Raw genomic sequence first — 15,513 nt, 5'->3', positions numbered from 1 at the left:
TGGGGCCTGGTATCATGGCAATGGGGGCACTTGATGGGTCTGCACAGGCCAGTGACATGGTGGGGGCAGGGGGAGGTACATGGGGGGAATGGGTATTGGTCAGCAGTCCCAGTTGTGGGAAAAGGGAGGAAAATCACAGGAAGAAGGGAGTGAAGGAAGAATGAGAGCTGACTGGCCTGGATCTGCGGGGTGTGCACGTAGTGCAGGAGAAAACCTGGTCCCCAGCACTGCAGGTGGCTGGATTGGGCAGCAGTCTTGGTGGTGGGAAGAGGGAGGAAAGCCATGGGAATGAGAGAGGGAGCAATGTGATCTGGCTGGCCTGGGTCCCAGGAGCTGGCAGGTAGTAGAGGAGTGAACTTGGTCCATGGTGTGGTGGCTGGTACGGTGGCTGGGATGGCTGCTTGAGGAGTTTGGGAGACTGGTAGGCTACCCAAGAGCATGGGAATCAGTGGATTCCCTGCTTTGCTCATCTACACCCTCACACTGGAGATATGCTAGGACCTGCAGACCCTAAAAGGCCCCACCAATCTTGTCTTTCCTTCCCTGAGAGGTGAAGCATGATTAGATGAACATCATCTTGACTGGAAGTCTGCTCTGTTTTTCAGTGCTATTTGTTTTTATGTTTCATACATTTTACTTATTTGCAAGCAGAAACACACACACACAGAGAGAGAGAGAGAGAGAGAGAGAGAGAGAGAGAGAGAGAGAGAGAGAGCGCACACTCCAAGTCCACTAGCCCTGCAATGAACTCCAGATGTATACACCTTTATGTGCTTCTGGATTTATGTGGGTACTGGGGAACTGAACTCAGGACAATAGCCTTTTCTGGCAAGTGCCTTGACTACTGACCCATCTCTCCAAGATATTCTTTTTTATTCTATCTTCTATTTTGTGGATATAATATCTTAGCTTATTTTGTGATCATGCTTTTTATAGTTTTATTTGTTCTGTGTCCAGAGATCTTTCCATCTGTCTTCCAGAAATCCTTCCATCTGTCTAGCATAGATCCTTCCATCTGTCTTCCAGAGCATCTTTCCATCTATCTTGCAGAGATCCTTCTATCTGTCTTATACAGACCTTTCCATCCATCTTCCAGAGATCCTTTCAACTGTCTTCTAGAGATCCTTCCATCTTTCTTGCCTAGATCCTTCCATCTTCTTCCAGAGATCCTTCCATATGTCCAGTGATCCATCTGTCTTCCAGAGATCCTCCCATCTGTCTTCCAGAGATTCTTCCACCTGTCTTCCAGAGATCTTTCCATCTGTTTGTCTGCTCATGTTTACCAGTGAGGAATTAAAAGTTGCTTGGAAGTGCTCAGCATATGGGTTGAGTTATCAAGTTGTAAGCTTCACTTGATAAATGTGGTCAAACCATCCAAGGGAAATACATGATGTGACTGTTGCCAGGTTTTACTGCTTGAGCCACAAGCACATCCAATATTATGTAGTTCCAACTTCTTTGAGAATATAAATTTAGCTCTCAGTCTTATTGGGTCTGTATAGGGAAAGATTGGTATAGGATTAGGAGTAGTGATGATGTGTGGTGTCTGTGCTCAGCATACAGGTGATCACATTCCGTTAATCCCCTTTAATCAGTACAATGCTCACACATTACCACCTCCCTTATGGCTAGCCTCCTTATAGTCCAGGGTCCCTTTATTTTGTTCTGCCCAGAGACGCAAGCTCAACATTCATTCTGCCATGAATTGGAGAGACACTTACAAACAGGGTTGCTCTAGATTCTACTTGAAACCAATCCTCCTTTTGCCACTACACTCCACCTCCCCCCTCAGTTTCTGTTTTGAGTCTTTTGAGGGTTATGTAGTTTAAATAAAAATATTCCTTCCTCCTCCCCACTTCTTGCTTGACTACTGCTTTTACATCCACTATAGTAAGTTAACAGTTTTTCTGCTTTTTAGTAGTCAAAACTTGTTGCCATTTTCTCTTTGCCCTTTCTGTCCTCTTTTATAGATTTATGTCTTCAAGGAAAAAAAAAAATCTTTTAATGGAGCTTCAAAGGGGAAGGATGGTATTTGATGTTAAATCTGCTTTCATTATGTCCTACCACCTTTTAAAGTATATCACATTTCTAATTTAGAAAAAAAATACTTAACACTTGTAAAGATATACATGAAATTTGTAACTGGAGCAAATGTTGACTTTTACATGTTCCAGTAAAATTTAGAAAGTGAATTCAACTTAAAGTACAAATTTAAATAAATTGCCAGAATAAATGTATAAAATTAGAATGATCAGACAAGACTTTATTTTTTAAAAGTATTTTATTTTTATTTATTTGACAGAGAAAAAGGGAGAAAGAGAGAATGGCATACCAGGGCCTCTAGCCACTGCAAACAAACTCCAGACACATGTGCCCCCTTGTGCATCTGGCTAACATGGGTCCTGGGGAATCGAACCTGGGTCCTTTGGCTTTCCAGGCAAATGCCTTAACTGCTAAGCCATTCCTCCAGCCCAAGACTTTATTTGAATAGGTTAAATTCTTTTAAGTTCTAGAAATAATAAAATACTTATTTTATACAAATTCCTTAATTTATAAATATGAATTAATATGTGCTTTTATCTAACAATTCTTTTAATTCTAATTCTGAGATGGAAAGATGCTAATATTTTATAATCCCACAAATATTTTTGTAGGAGCCATCCCTCTTGCTGAGATTTCTTAGGTACCAAAGAACATCCTTTGTGAGGATTTTTCAACACACCGATGGTTCATGTAGATTCTCATTTATCTATTGGAGAGACCATTTTCTAATTCTTTTATCTCTTCAGACAAATTGGTCCCATATATCTACCACAGATACAAGATTCATTGATTAAAATTTTGTAAGTCTTCAGCTTTTAAAAGATATAGTGTTTTTACATGCAACCTTGAAAGATTTTTTCTTTAGAGGGACTCCTATAATCTTTTCCCTATTAGAGCAAAGCCTCTTCAGGTAATAAAGTGACTCTCAACTCCCTCTTGATCTCCTTGGTTACAAATTCTAGGATTATTTCATGGACATAATTTAAAGCAAAATCAAATAAATGATAACAGAAAAACAAGAATAGCAGAGTGAAGGTAAAAATTAAAACACAGTCTAAAGCAGTGTGTGCAGAGGTTTGCTGTCAGTTGCATCCTTTCACACATCAGTCCTATTCCCATTGTAAAATGTGCTTGGCCAGGTTCTTAATCCACTGGGTACTCACCCTGGAAGAATGTGCAAACATTCAAAAGCAAGACAATATTTCTATGTAATTGTAGCTCAAAACTGTAGATGCAGTATGCTCATTGAGCCAGAAAGGGAAAATGGAAAGTACTTCTAATGGGATCTTGTGGGTTCAAAGGTGTCCAGTGGAAAATAGCTGTATGGGGCTGGAGAGATGGCTTAGCGGTTAAGCGCTTGCCTGTGAAGCCTAAGGACCCCGGTTCAAGGCTCGGTTCCCCAGGTCCCACGTTAGCCAGATGCACAAGGGGGCGCATGCGTCTGGAGTTCGTTTGCAGTGGCTGGAAGCCCTGGCGCGCCCATTCTCTCTCTCTCCCTCTATCTGTCTTTCTCTCTGTGTCTGTCACTCTCAAATAAATAAATAAATAATAAACAAAAAATATTTTAAAAAAAAGAAAGAAAAGAAAATAGCTGTATGGATGGTCTAAAGTTGATAGAGAAGAACAGGACTTTCAAGACTTACTGTCAACACTGAAACGATGGTAGTGATGCTTGATGGACCGCTGAAGTCTCTGGGGCACTGACGCAGGACGGTGGCACTACCATTTCTATGTACTACTGGAAAAAGAAATCTGGAAAAGCTAGCTTCAATCTTACGTCAATGTATGCAGCTGCTGAAAGTTATGACTACTAACAGCCAAAGCCACAATAGTTCTACTGGAGTCAACAAATCCAAAGTAATCATATTCTACCTATGCTATTCCTTCCACCTCTCTCTCTTTCTCTCTGTTTTTGAAGCAAGGTCTCACTGTAACCCAGTCTGACCTGGAACTCACTCTGTAGTCTCAGGCTGGCCTCTGCCTCCCAAGTGGTGTGATAAAATGGCATGTGCTACCATCATGCCTGGTCCCCCTCCTTTTCTAATAGCCCAACAATTACCTGAATGCCTTAACATGTATAACCTCTTCTCCATGTCATGATTTTTCCTTTCTAATGATTGTGGCTTAATCCCATTGGCAAGTGGTTAATGACCCTCTTAGATTATGAAAATACCTGAGAGCAAAAATTTCCCTGTCTTTGCTCTTCTCTCTCAGATTCTCTCACATCACACCACCTCATAAACTAAGGCTTTCACTTCCCTTGAGACAGGTCCTCATTCCTGGTCCAATCAGCTCTGGCTGGAAAAGGAGTAGTAATGTCAGGCTGAGCAATTTCTTTAAGAAAAAGATAAAGCTAGAAAAATACCATAGTGGATACTTTTTCATACACTCAATGTAGAGGCTAAAAAAGAACACTAATTTTCTAACTCTTGTTCTATTTTTCAGGAATAGAACTTAAAACACTGGAAGACAGAATTCCTGTAAGTGTCTCTAGGTTGGCAAGAAACAAACTCTTCTTATATGCCTTTAGTTATGTCATGCTGGAGATCTGATGGTTTCAAGACACTTGGCTAATTTAAGACATGTGGTCATTGACCATCTTTGTTAAGCCTTTTGCTACCCTCCTGTAAACACTTGGGATGTTTCCTACTGGGAATAACTCTGAATCCTACGGGAGTGAGAACAGACCAGAGGGCGGGGAAGTGGGTTGCCTGCTTGAGGCTTGCTACAATTTTACAGGAGAAATTATACTTTCAAGATTTAGTAAAAAATTAGGGCTAGAGAGATGGCTCAGGGATTAAGGTACTTGCCTACAAAGCCTAAGGACCCATTTTTGATTCCTCAGTACCTAGATAAGGACAGATGCACAACATGGCATATGCATCCAGAGTTTGTTTGCAGTGGCTCAAGGCCCTGGCATACTTGTTCTCTGTCTCTCAAATAAATAAATAAAATATTTTAAAAATTAATTGTAACTGAGCTTCTCATGATGGGAAGGAGGAAGGGTTCATGCAAGTTTTTCCAGGGTCAACAATAAGACCATTTGGTTAAAATACTCCCTGGTGGGCTACCTACAATGCCAATAGGTAAACAAACAATGGAGGGCATCATTGCAGTAGACATAAATATGAGTTCTGATCAAGATGAACATTGTGTAAAGCTGTCTGTCCTCTAATGGATGAGCTAAACACAGCATAATAAGACTGCAACATCAACTTGTTCTATGGCTGCTAAGTCTTGGCCAATGTAGAGAATTTCCCCACACTCTAGGTGGACATTCTGGGCTTCCGGCAAACACCTTACAGCTTTTTATACCTGCAGTAAATCCCAGAAGGTTAGCTCTGATTACTCCCAGCTGTCTCAGTCATTCTTTCACCTAAATTTCCTCTATCTCTATTTCAATATTTTGCCTGTTCACTCCACTTTATTTCCTGCCACAGTCCACAAGAAAACACATAATCATTTGCCAGTCCAAAAAGCTTTAAAGTTATGGGCTGAGAATATAACCAAATTGGTAGTGTGCTTGCCTAACATGCACAAGATCATGGATTTGATTCTATACAGTATGTAAACTCAGCATGGTAGATAGCATCTAAGGGCCAAGAACAAGGCTGTGGCCCCTTTACATTCACATAATAGAAGACAGTCAAACATCAGTCTGTTATCCTGGTGCAGGACTTCAAAGGCACTGTCACAGTCAGATTCGCATTGCTGGCAGAAATCACCTGACCAGAAGCAGCTTTGGGGAAAAACAGTTTATTTTGGCTTACAGACTTGAGGGAAAGCTCTATGATGGCAGTGGAAAAGGATGGCATGAGCAGAGGGTGGACATCACATCCTGGCCCATACATGGTGGTCAATAACAACAGGAGAGTGTGCCAAACACTGGCAAGGGAAAACTGGCTATAACACCCACAAGCCCGCCCCCACCAATACACTGCCTCCAGGAGGCTTTAATTCCCAAATCTCCATCAGCTGGGAACCCAGCATTCAGATCACATAAGCTTATTGGGGACACCTGAATCAAATTACCACATTCTGTCCCTGGCCCCCCAAACTGATAACCATCCATGATGTAAAATGCAATGCATTCAGTCCAACTTTAAGTCCTCATGCTCTTTAACAATCATAATGATGTTCAAACATCCCCATAGTCGAAGGTCTTTTAACTGAGACATAACACCAAAATATCCCCCCCAAAACCCATAATGTCACAGAATAAGCACTCACACTGCCAAAGATGGCATTGGCAATAGCAACAAAATATTCAGGCAATGCAACATTTAAGCAGGGAGAACATCAAACTCTTTAGCTCCAAGCCCAACAACTCTAGTCAGTGACAAATCTCCAAGTCTGATCATTCTAACCAGCAACAAGACTCTGAAGTTCCAATTCTGCCCCTCCAGCTAGGCTCCTCATAGTCCTGGAAAACTTCATCCAGGGCCAACAGCTTTCCTTGGCCGCCATCTCATGGTCCCAGCATTTCCACTGGGTCTCCACTGCAACCCACCATTCATCCTCACAGCTCCATTGGGTCTCCATGCAGGCATCCAGCAAACCTGCTTCATACTGCCCATGTCCATTTCCAAAACACAAGACCATGTTGCAAACTCACGCCAGGCTTAAAAACATTTTTATTTCTTTATTTCAGAGAAAGAGTGAGAGGGAGAAAGAAGCAGATAGCAAAAAAGAGAATAGGTACACCAAGGCCTCCAGGTGCTGAAAACTCCAGACCTTTTGATCAGCTGCTCTACACTGGTTCAGTGACACAGTAAAGGAAGGGCTGGTGCTCCAAGGAGAGCACCGAGCTGGTCCTAAATCCAGTTACACCACTACCACCTTTGTGGATTTGAGAAAACTGCTCAATTCTTGTCACCCTTTACTTGGCTTTAAGATTATAATAAAGCCATACCTTCTTTGCTAAGATAAAAAATGTAAGGTACCCAGAACAGTGTCTATACTCTTGATATGAGTTCAAGAAATCTCTCAATAGTTAGAAGCTCCCCATGTGGATGGCTAGGGAGATAACTCAGCCATTAAAAGTGCTTATTTGTGAAGCCTACCAGCCCCGGTACAATTCAACAGCCACCCACTTGAAAGTACATGTAAGGAGTTGGTGCAAGCATCTGGCAAATGGCATTTTGTTAGTAGTAGAAAGATTCTGGTATATACACACTACACAAACACACACACACATAAATGAGTAAACACATAATTTTAAAAAGATGAATAGCCCAATTGTGTGGTCAGAACATTAGAAATGATACTTAGAATAGGAACATAAAGAGAAAGAAATAATATTCCTAACACACATTAGCCACCACCACCCTAGTTCTGAATCTATAGCCCTGCCCTTGTTTACAGAAGGGGTTTTTGGCCATTGAATGTTCTGGTACTGTTCTAGCCTAGCATCACACATCTCTCAGAGAATTCTCTGATCTAGCTTTCAGTCTTCCTCTCTGCACACTTCCTTCAAACAGCTGGCACTATGGCCATACCCACAAGACTTCTACTGTTATCTTTTCCATTCCTGAGTACTTCCTGGCTGACTGATCTGCCACCAGTGCCAACATTCTCCCAGTCATCCAATCCTAAATCAAAAACCTGCCTTTGGGGCTGGAGAGATGGTTTAGTAATTAAGGCATTTACTTGCAAAGCCAAAGAACCTAAGTTGTGTTCCCCAGGACCCACATAGGCCAGATACACAAGGTGGCAGATGCATTTTGAGTTCATTTGCAGTGAGGAGAGACCCTGGTGCACTGATATTCTCTCTCTCCCCCCACCCTCTCTCACTACTTCTCCCTCTCTCATAAACAAAAACACTTTTTAAAAAGCTGCATTCTGCAAGAATTGTTCCAATTTCCAGATGAGAGCAAAATCATTCCCCTCTTAGCTCCCGTGACACTTTTTATGCAAGAGTGAGAGAAAGAATGAGTGCACCAGGGCCTCCAGTCACTATAATTGAACTCCAGACACAAGCACCCCCTTATGTGCATGTGCAACGCACTTGTATCACTGTGCATCTGGCTTTTGTGGGACCTAGAGAGCTGATTTAGGCATTGCAGGCAAGTGCCTTAGTCACTAAGCCATCTATCCAGCCCTCCCATGACACTTTTAAGGCTTGTGAAGCCAGAAGGCTCTAGTTTCTCAAGCCCTCCTCTGAAGTACAAGCAAATAAAAAGCATGATAACTTTCTCCCCAGATTTTGAATGTGCTGGGTGTACTAATACACCAAGAGGAAAACAGGGCACGATCAAGCCATCCCTGCTAAGTCAGCATGCTCAAGATATTCCAGTCCCATCCCACATTCCCAAGACAGCAGGCTCAAGCCTCCAGTGGATACTTCTAATTTATCTGTAGTTTTCCCTGTTCCTTCTCAGTCCTGGGGGAAGAGAGCACTTTCTGCTTGTACATTTCACTAATTTCTCTTCTAGAAGCCTTGAGATACCCTAGGTCTTCTCATCCCCACAGAAGGCTGTCCTTGCTTGCCTGCTTTGCTTCACAGCTTAATTTTGCTGTTCACAGTGGGTCCCCATGCTCCTAAGATTTAAAAAGCACATTCTTCACCTTTGATGATTTGTCATCTCCAGTGTCAGATATCCCTTGACACATCTGTGTTCATAGCTCATATCCAAACTACTAGTTCCTATAGACACCTCTGCAAAGTTCTCTGCCGTTGGCTTTTGTTGAAGGAAGCCATAGGAAACTTATCACTTCTCTTGGGATTTTGTCATTTACATCATTAATGTGTCCTAGAATAGCCCCTCATGAAATATTTCTTTGATAATTTACTGCTAACAAAAGCTCTTCCACTTCCCCAGAGGAAAGTTCCATAATTCTCTGTGATCATGAGGATTATGTAATAGTTTGTGACCCAGTTGTGATTTTTAGCTGCAAGAGCTTTTCAGAAAATGAGGGCCCTGCTAACAAAATTTAACTTTCTGAACAAGTCATTGCTCTTTTTTTTAGGGACATCTCTTGATGTCTCAAACAGCTCGGCCTGTTCTTCTCAGGTTCTTTAATGATTTCACTCTTGAGTTTCCTTAGGTGCAGGTCTGCATGTTTTTCTCTCAGGCACTGGCAGGTCTTTTGCATCTTATTGGGTACATGTCTGTGAGCTTTCTCTCTAGGATCCTGGCAGGTCTCTTTTTTTGTGTGGTGCATTTTTAAATCTTATTTTATTGACAATTTCCATAATTGTAAGCAATATCCCATGATAATTCCCTCTTGCCTCCCTCCCCCATTTTCCCTTTTGAAACTCCACTCTTCATCATATCCTCTCCCCCTCTCAATCAGTCTCTCTTTTATTTTGATATCATCATCTTTTCTTCCTATTGTGATGGTCATATGTAGGTAGTGTCAGGCACTGTGAGGTCATGGATATCCAGGCCATTTTGTATCTGGAGGAGCACGTTGTAAGGAGTCCTACCCTTCCTTTGGCTCTTACATTCTTTCCACCACTTCTTCCACAATGGACCCTGAGCCTTATAAGGTGTGATAGAGATATTTCAGTGCTGAGCACTCCTCTATCACTTCTCAGCACCATGGTGCCTTTCACTCATCCCATGGTCACTGCCATCTGAAAAGAGAAGCTTCTCTAACCAAAAGTGAGAGTAGCATTAATATATGGGTATGAATATTAAGAGAAGTGCTTACTGGGCAGTTTGGTGAGCATAGTATATACATTTAGACAGACAGCAGGAGACATTATACCCCTATGGCTCATGACTGCCCCTGTTGTAGGTTTTTAGTATCAGAGATGTATTCCCTCCCATGAAGTAGGCCTCCAGTCCAATTAGAGAGTAGCTGGTTTCTCCCATAATAGACATGCCACTATTGCACCCATTGGCTCATTTGGCCTGGCTGGCCAAATTTAAGGCTTGCAGTGCCCACTGTTGAGTATCTTCACTGACAATTTCTCTGTCTCCTATTGAACTGCATGCAACGTGGCTTTTTCCAGATTTCTGTCAGCTGGTCTACATGGAGGAGGTTATCAACTCAGTTCAAGAAGGATTTCTCAGTGACCTTGCAGCCCAAGTATGTGCATCTTCAGCATTAGGGTCTTACCATCTATTCCTGGTGGAAAACCAAGGGCCTCAGCAATTGCCTGTAATATCTTTGGGGTATCAAGGATCTCCCTGGCCAACAACTCACTGGAAGACATCCCATACCTGGCACTGAAATTTTTCTAGTAACAATCTATGGCTTCTGAGTATTCCATTGTCCAAAAAAGTAAGTTCCCATATTACTTACTTATATCCTCTTAGATTTTGATTAGCCCTCCTTCCACCTTTCCTTTATTCAATATCTTCCCCTGACCTCACTTAGGCCTTTTCACCCCCATTAATCTGTTCTTCTACTTTCATATATACAATACCATCCTATTAAGTGCCCCTTTATATTCACTTTATATCTCCTTTCTAGCTTATTGGCCTTTGCTATTGAATTTTATTCCTACTCACATAGAAATCCAATCATTTATAACTAGGATCCACATATGAGAGAGAAGATGTGATGTTTGGCTTTCTGGGCCAGGGTTACCTCACTAAGTATAATCTTTTCCAGATCCATCCATTTTCTTGCAAATTTGATGACTTCATTTCTTTTTACCGCTGTGTAGAACTCCATTGTGTAAATGTGCCACATCTTCATTATCTACTCATCAGTTGAGGGACATCTAGAGGCTGGTTCCATTTCCTACCTATTGTGAAGAGATTGGCAATAAACGTTGTCGAGCAAATACCTCTAAGGTAGTGAGACGAGTCCTTAGGATATATGCCTAGGAGTGGTATAGCTGAGTCATATGGTAGATCTATTTTTAGCTGTCTCAGGAACCTCCACACTGATTTCCACAATGGCTGGACTAAACTGCATTCCCACCAACAGTGTAGAAGGGTTCCTCTTTTTCTGCATCCTTGCCAGCCTTTATGGTCATTTGTGTTCATGATGGTAGCCAATCTGACAGGAGTGAGATGGAATCTCAACCTAGTTTTAATCCGCATTTCCCTGATGAATAGAGATTTAGAACATTTTTTAGATGCTTATATGCCATCTGTATTTCTTCTTTTGAGAACTCTCTATTTAGTTCCATAGCCCATTTTTAATTTGATTATTTGATTTCTTATTATTTAATTTTTTGAGTTCTTTATATATCTTAGATAATAATCCTCTATCAGATGTATAACTTGCAAAGATTTTTCTCCCATTCTATAGCTTGCTTCTTGCTCTATTCACAGTATTCATTGCCATACAAAAGCTTTGTAATTCCACAAGATCCCAGTGGATGATCTGTGGCTTTACTTCCTGAGCCTGGGAGGTCTTTTGCAATCTTAATAGAACTTAAACAAAGCCTTCCTATCTTTCATGCCAACATGTTCTAGGATCGCTGAAGTTCTATCCTCCTGAAGGACAGCTTATAAATTTAGAAAGTTCCAGTGATTGAGAAAGAGAATCGCTAAGTTAACTCATTGTGAATAGATTGGCAATAAACGTGGTCGAGCAAATACCTCTAAGGTAGTGAGATGAGTCCTTAGGATACATGCCTAGGAGTGGTATAGCTGAGTCATATGGTAGATCTGTTTTTAGCTGTCTCAGAAACTTCCACACTGATTTAAAAAAAACACGTGATCTTTAAAAAAACACGTGATTATTTCTTGAGGAGCCTCTACTCACTGCAAGGTATGTATAACTTTCTTTCTATAAACTCTCTCAGTCTTGCTATTTATGGCTCTTTTTGCCTCTGTCACTTCCTCATGCCTAAGTTTATATTAAAATTTGTTCTTAGCCCAAACACAAGCCCACTCTACAATATCAAGCTACCATCAATCACGGGGTATAAGAGGGCCTACACCTATCAAACTGTCTATCAAAAAAGTAAGTGTTATCTCAATTTTCCGGGTGCTAACTTACTCTCCGTTGGAGAATCTGCTTCTCTTTTCCAGATAGATGCAGATCCTAAGAAGAGAGCTGCCCCAACATACCTCAAAAGGGGCCCAACTGAAACTAAGGACAACTGGTGAAATAAGCAAGGGTGATGTTTTCCTGTGAACCGGATACCAGCACAAAGGGGAAGGAGATCAACGCAGAGAAAAATCAACTCCTACCAACAGAGAGCCAAAGCCTCAGAGGCCCCCAACACCTCAGCACTGAAGCAGACCGAAAATGAACCCAACATGGCTCAGGGAAATCTTGCGGAAGAGGGGGCGGAAAGAGTGTCAGAGTTACATGTTGGGTCATGATTTGCAGAGACATTTATCATACTAATAACTGGGGCTAACTCCACAGTGCACGACCCATTTTCATTAACAAGGAGGGTCTAATGGGAGGGGGTAGATCACAGATGAGCCTAAATAATGGTACCAAACTGCCTGTATTCACTGAAATGAAAACTAATAAATTAAATAAAAAAAAATTGTTCTTAGTAAACACCAACTTTGCTTCATACTGGCTTGTCTTAATTTATCCATCCTGTGACATAAGTCATGGATCCTGGCTTTATCTGGATAGAGGTCTCTGATAAAAACTTCAGCTCTTCAGGCTTCTACACCTAGCAATATTGAACAATATCTCCTACATTCTTTCTGATTGAGCCTTAGAAGGACAATCTGAGCATTGCTGCCTCCACAGCATTCTGAGAAGCTAACATCCATGTGAACCATGCAAGGAACTATTAGTTCCTTTCAAATAAGAGAAAAAGATAACCTTGCAGCTTACAATGCAAACATAAGGTCATTTATAAATCTATCAGTAACTTATTTTTTTGACTATGCACTCATGTATTCAACATAGATTTAACACACATGCACAACCCCAACGTAAGAAAGAGCCCTTAACATTAGGAGAAGCTTCAAGACACTCAGTCTCCGTGTCCAAATCAAGTCTCAGAACAGAGGTAGATCAATGCTCCCATGTGACACAGTGGTTAAGGAGGACCAGAGTCCCATTGGGCTTAAGGCAGAAGAACAGGAGCACTCCCGAGGGGAGGCCACAGAAGGAAAAGTGAAAGTCTGTATAAATCTTTATTTTAACATTTAAAAGAAAAACACATACACATTCTGACAGCTTTTCTAGGCTTGGTGACACACACTAGGTGCAGGTGAGGCAGAAGGCAGTGGCCACCTTCCCCACAGCCACACTCTGAACTTGCATCCCACCAGAACTCCTTGCCCAGCACGGACTGTAGGGACAGTTCCAGTCAAACCTCAGCTCCAGCTAACTTATTAAGCCAGTAAAAGCAGCACAATTCTGGGCTGGGCATGTCACCCCGAGGTGGAGCTTCCTGGACAGCAAGGCTCCATGTGGTGAGCCAAGGGTAGTCGATTGATCAACGGGAGGGAGGTCACAGTGGAATCCCACAGAAAGTGCAACAGCCCAGGCCCAGGTCCCTCTGCTTAAGATGATTTGGTAGTGGTCTGTCTGTTTTTCTGGCAATTTGATGATTTGAGGAATTTGCCAAGATCCAGGGGTGCTGCAGAACCTCCCCCAGCGTCAGCCTCTGGCTGGCATTGTGCTTTAACAGTCTGGAAATGAGGTCCCACAAAGTCAGGGAATGTGAATTCCACCCGTGATATCCTCCTGTAGGTCTCTTGGTGTGTGCGCGCCTCAAAAGGAAATATTCCAACTAAGAGCTCGTAGCAGAGGACACCCAGGCTCCACAGGTCCACCTTCTCGTCATGCATCCGGCCTTCGATCATCTAGGGGGACAGGTAGTCCAGGGTGCCACATAGTGTGGGTCTCCTGGAGGATGGGGCGTGGACCGACCACCCAAAGCATGTGATCCTCAACTCTCCAGCTAACCCGAGGAGCAGGTTCTCGGGCTTAATGTCCCTATGAAAGACGCTCTTTGAATGACAGTAAGACAGGGCATTTGCCCGCTCGGTAATACACGTAGCAGTTCTCTGCTCATCAAACTTGGACTATTTCTGCAGTTCTCTATAGACTGTTCCGAGGGGCGCATATTCTAGAATTAGGTAAACTCTGGTGGCATCGTGGAAATAACCATAGAGCCTGAGAATGTTGGGGTGCCAAAGGTGCGACTGGATCTCCACTTCCCTCCGGAGCTGGTGCTCCACCCCCGCCTTCTCCAGCTGGGCCTTGAACAGCGCCTTCGGGCCAGGATGAACTTGCTCTGCTTCTCTCTCGCCAAGTAAACGTTCCCAAACCTCCCTTTGCCCAGCGGGCGGCCAATGTCGAAGTCCTCCAGAGTCCATTGCCTCTTTTTTGAGTCTTCATTTTTCTGTTTCGATGCCTGATCCTTTTCAGAGTTAGTTCCTGAGGCTGCAGTCTGGTCCTGCGGCGGCTCGCTCTTCTGAGGGATGCTGGCCATTGGCATGCTGGTTGTCTGCAGCTGCTTGGTCACCGGTTTGTGACTGGAGATGAGCTTTTGTCCTTGTGAAGGAACGCGCTGGGAGGAATTGGAAGGACACAGGACCCGCTGGGCCTGGCCACTGCTGGCAGAGCCCAGATTTTGCTGGGTAATCGGAACACGTTTTGGACCACCACCAAGTGAAATTGTAGCCTTAACAGACCTCGAGATGCAGTTTTCTTTAGATCTGTCCATGACACCCGCTGGCCAGCTCCCGCTGACACCTCAAAGCCCGCAAGTCCTTATGCAGCTCAACCGTTCCAGTAACTTATTTTATGTTTTGGTTTCCTTGGTTGTTTTTTTCTGTAATCACATATACTCAATAGATATAAACACACTATTTTCATTCTATTCTATTCCACTTCTTTTTACAGTAATTTGCCACATTCAATATAGTTATCCATATGCTATAATTTTCTTTTAGCAACGCAATTCTCAGGAACTTCCTGATAAATACAGGTCTTTCCTTCTTTAAGTGTTTATTTATTTATGAGAGGGAGGGAAAGAGAGAGAGAGAGAAAGGCAGACAGAGAAAGAGAATGGGTGTACCAGGCCTCCAACCACTGCAAAGGAACTCCAAATGTGTGCACTGCCTTGTGCATCTGGCTTAGGTTTTGCAGGTAAGAACTGCAGAAATAGTCCAAGCTAAGCCATCTCTCCAGCCCTCCCCCTATATTTTGGCACTGGGAATTGAACCATGGTCCTTATGCATCCTAGGCAACCACTCTTCTCCTGAGCTGCATCCCCAATCTGAAAATCACATACATATTGGTTTTTCGAGGTAAGGTCTCACTCTAGCCCAGGTTGACCTGGAATTCACTTTGTAATCTCAGAGTGGCCTCAAACTCACAGCACTCCTCCCACTTCCGCCTCCCAAGTGCTGGGATTAAAGTCATGAGCCAACATGCCAGGCTCACTTCTTATATTTTCAATGCTAAATTTAGGATTATACATTAAAATCTACTGTAGGCTTTGGTTTTCAAAAAAATTTTTGGCCAGGCGTGGTGGCGCACGCCTTTAATCCCAGCACTTGGGAGGCAGAGGTAGGAGGATTGCCATGAGTTCAAGGCCACCCTGAGACTACAGAGTTAATTCCAGGTCAGCCT

General features: G+C 42.7%; 1 pseudogene; it reads right to left on the bottom strand.

Annotated features, from left to right (window-relative positions):
- Positions 1 to 13,433: 13,433 nt before the first annotated feature.
- Positions 13,434 to 14,602, bottom strand: LOC101601791 (annotated as a pseudogene).
- Between the last annotated feature and the right edge of the window lie 911 nt (positions 14,603 to 15,513).

Source organism: Jaculus jaculus, chromosome 1, assembly GCF_020740685.1.
Source record: "Jaculus jaculus isolate mJacJac1 chromosome 1, mJacJac1.mat.Y.cur, whole genome shotgun sequence".
NCBI classification, from domain to species: Eukaryota; Metazoa; Chordata; class Mammalia; order Rodentia; family Dipodidae; genus Jaculus; species Jaculus jaculus.
Note: the sequence above shows the minus strand (reverse complement) of the source record. Positions and strands in the feature narration are given on the sequence as shown.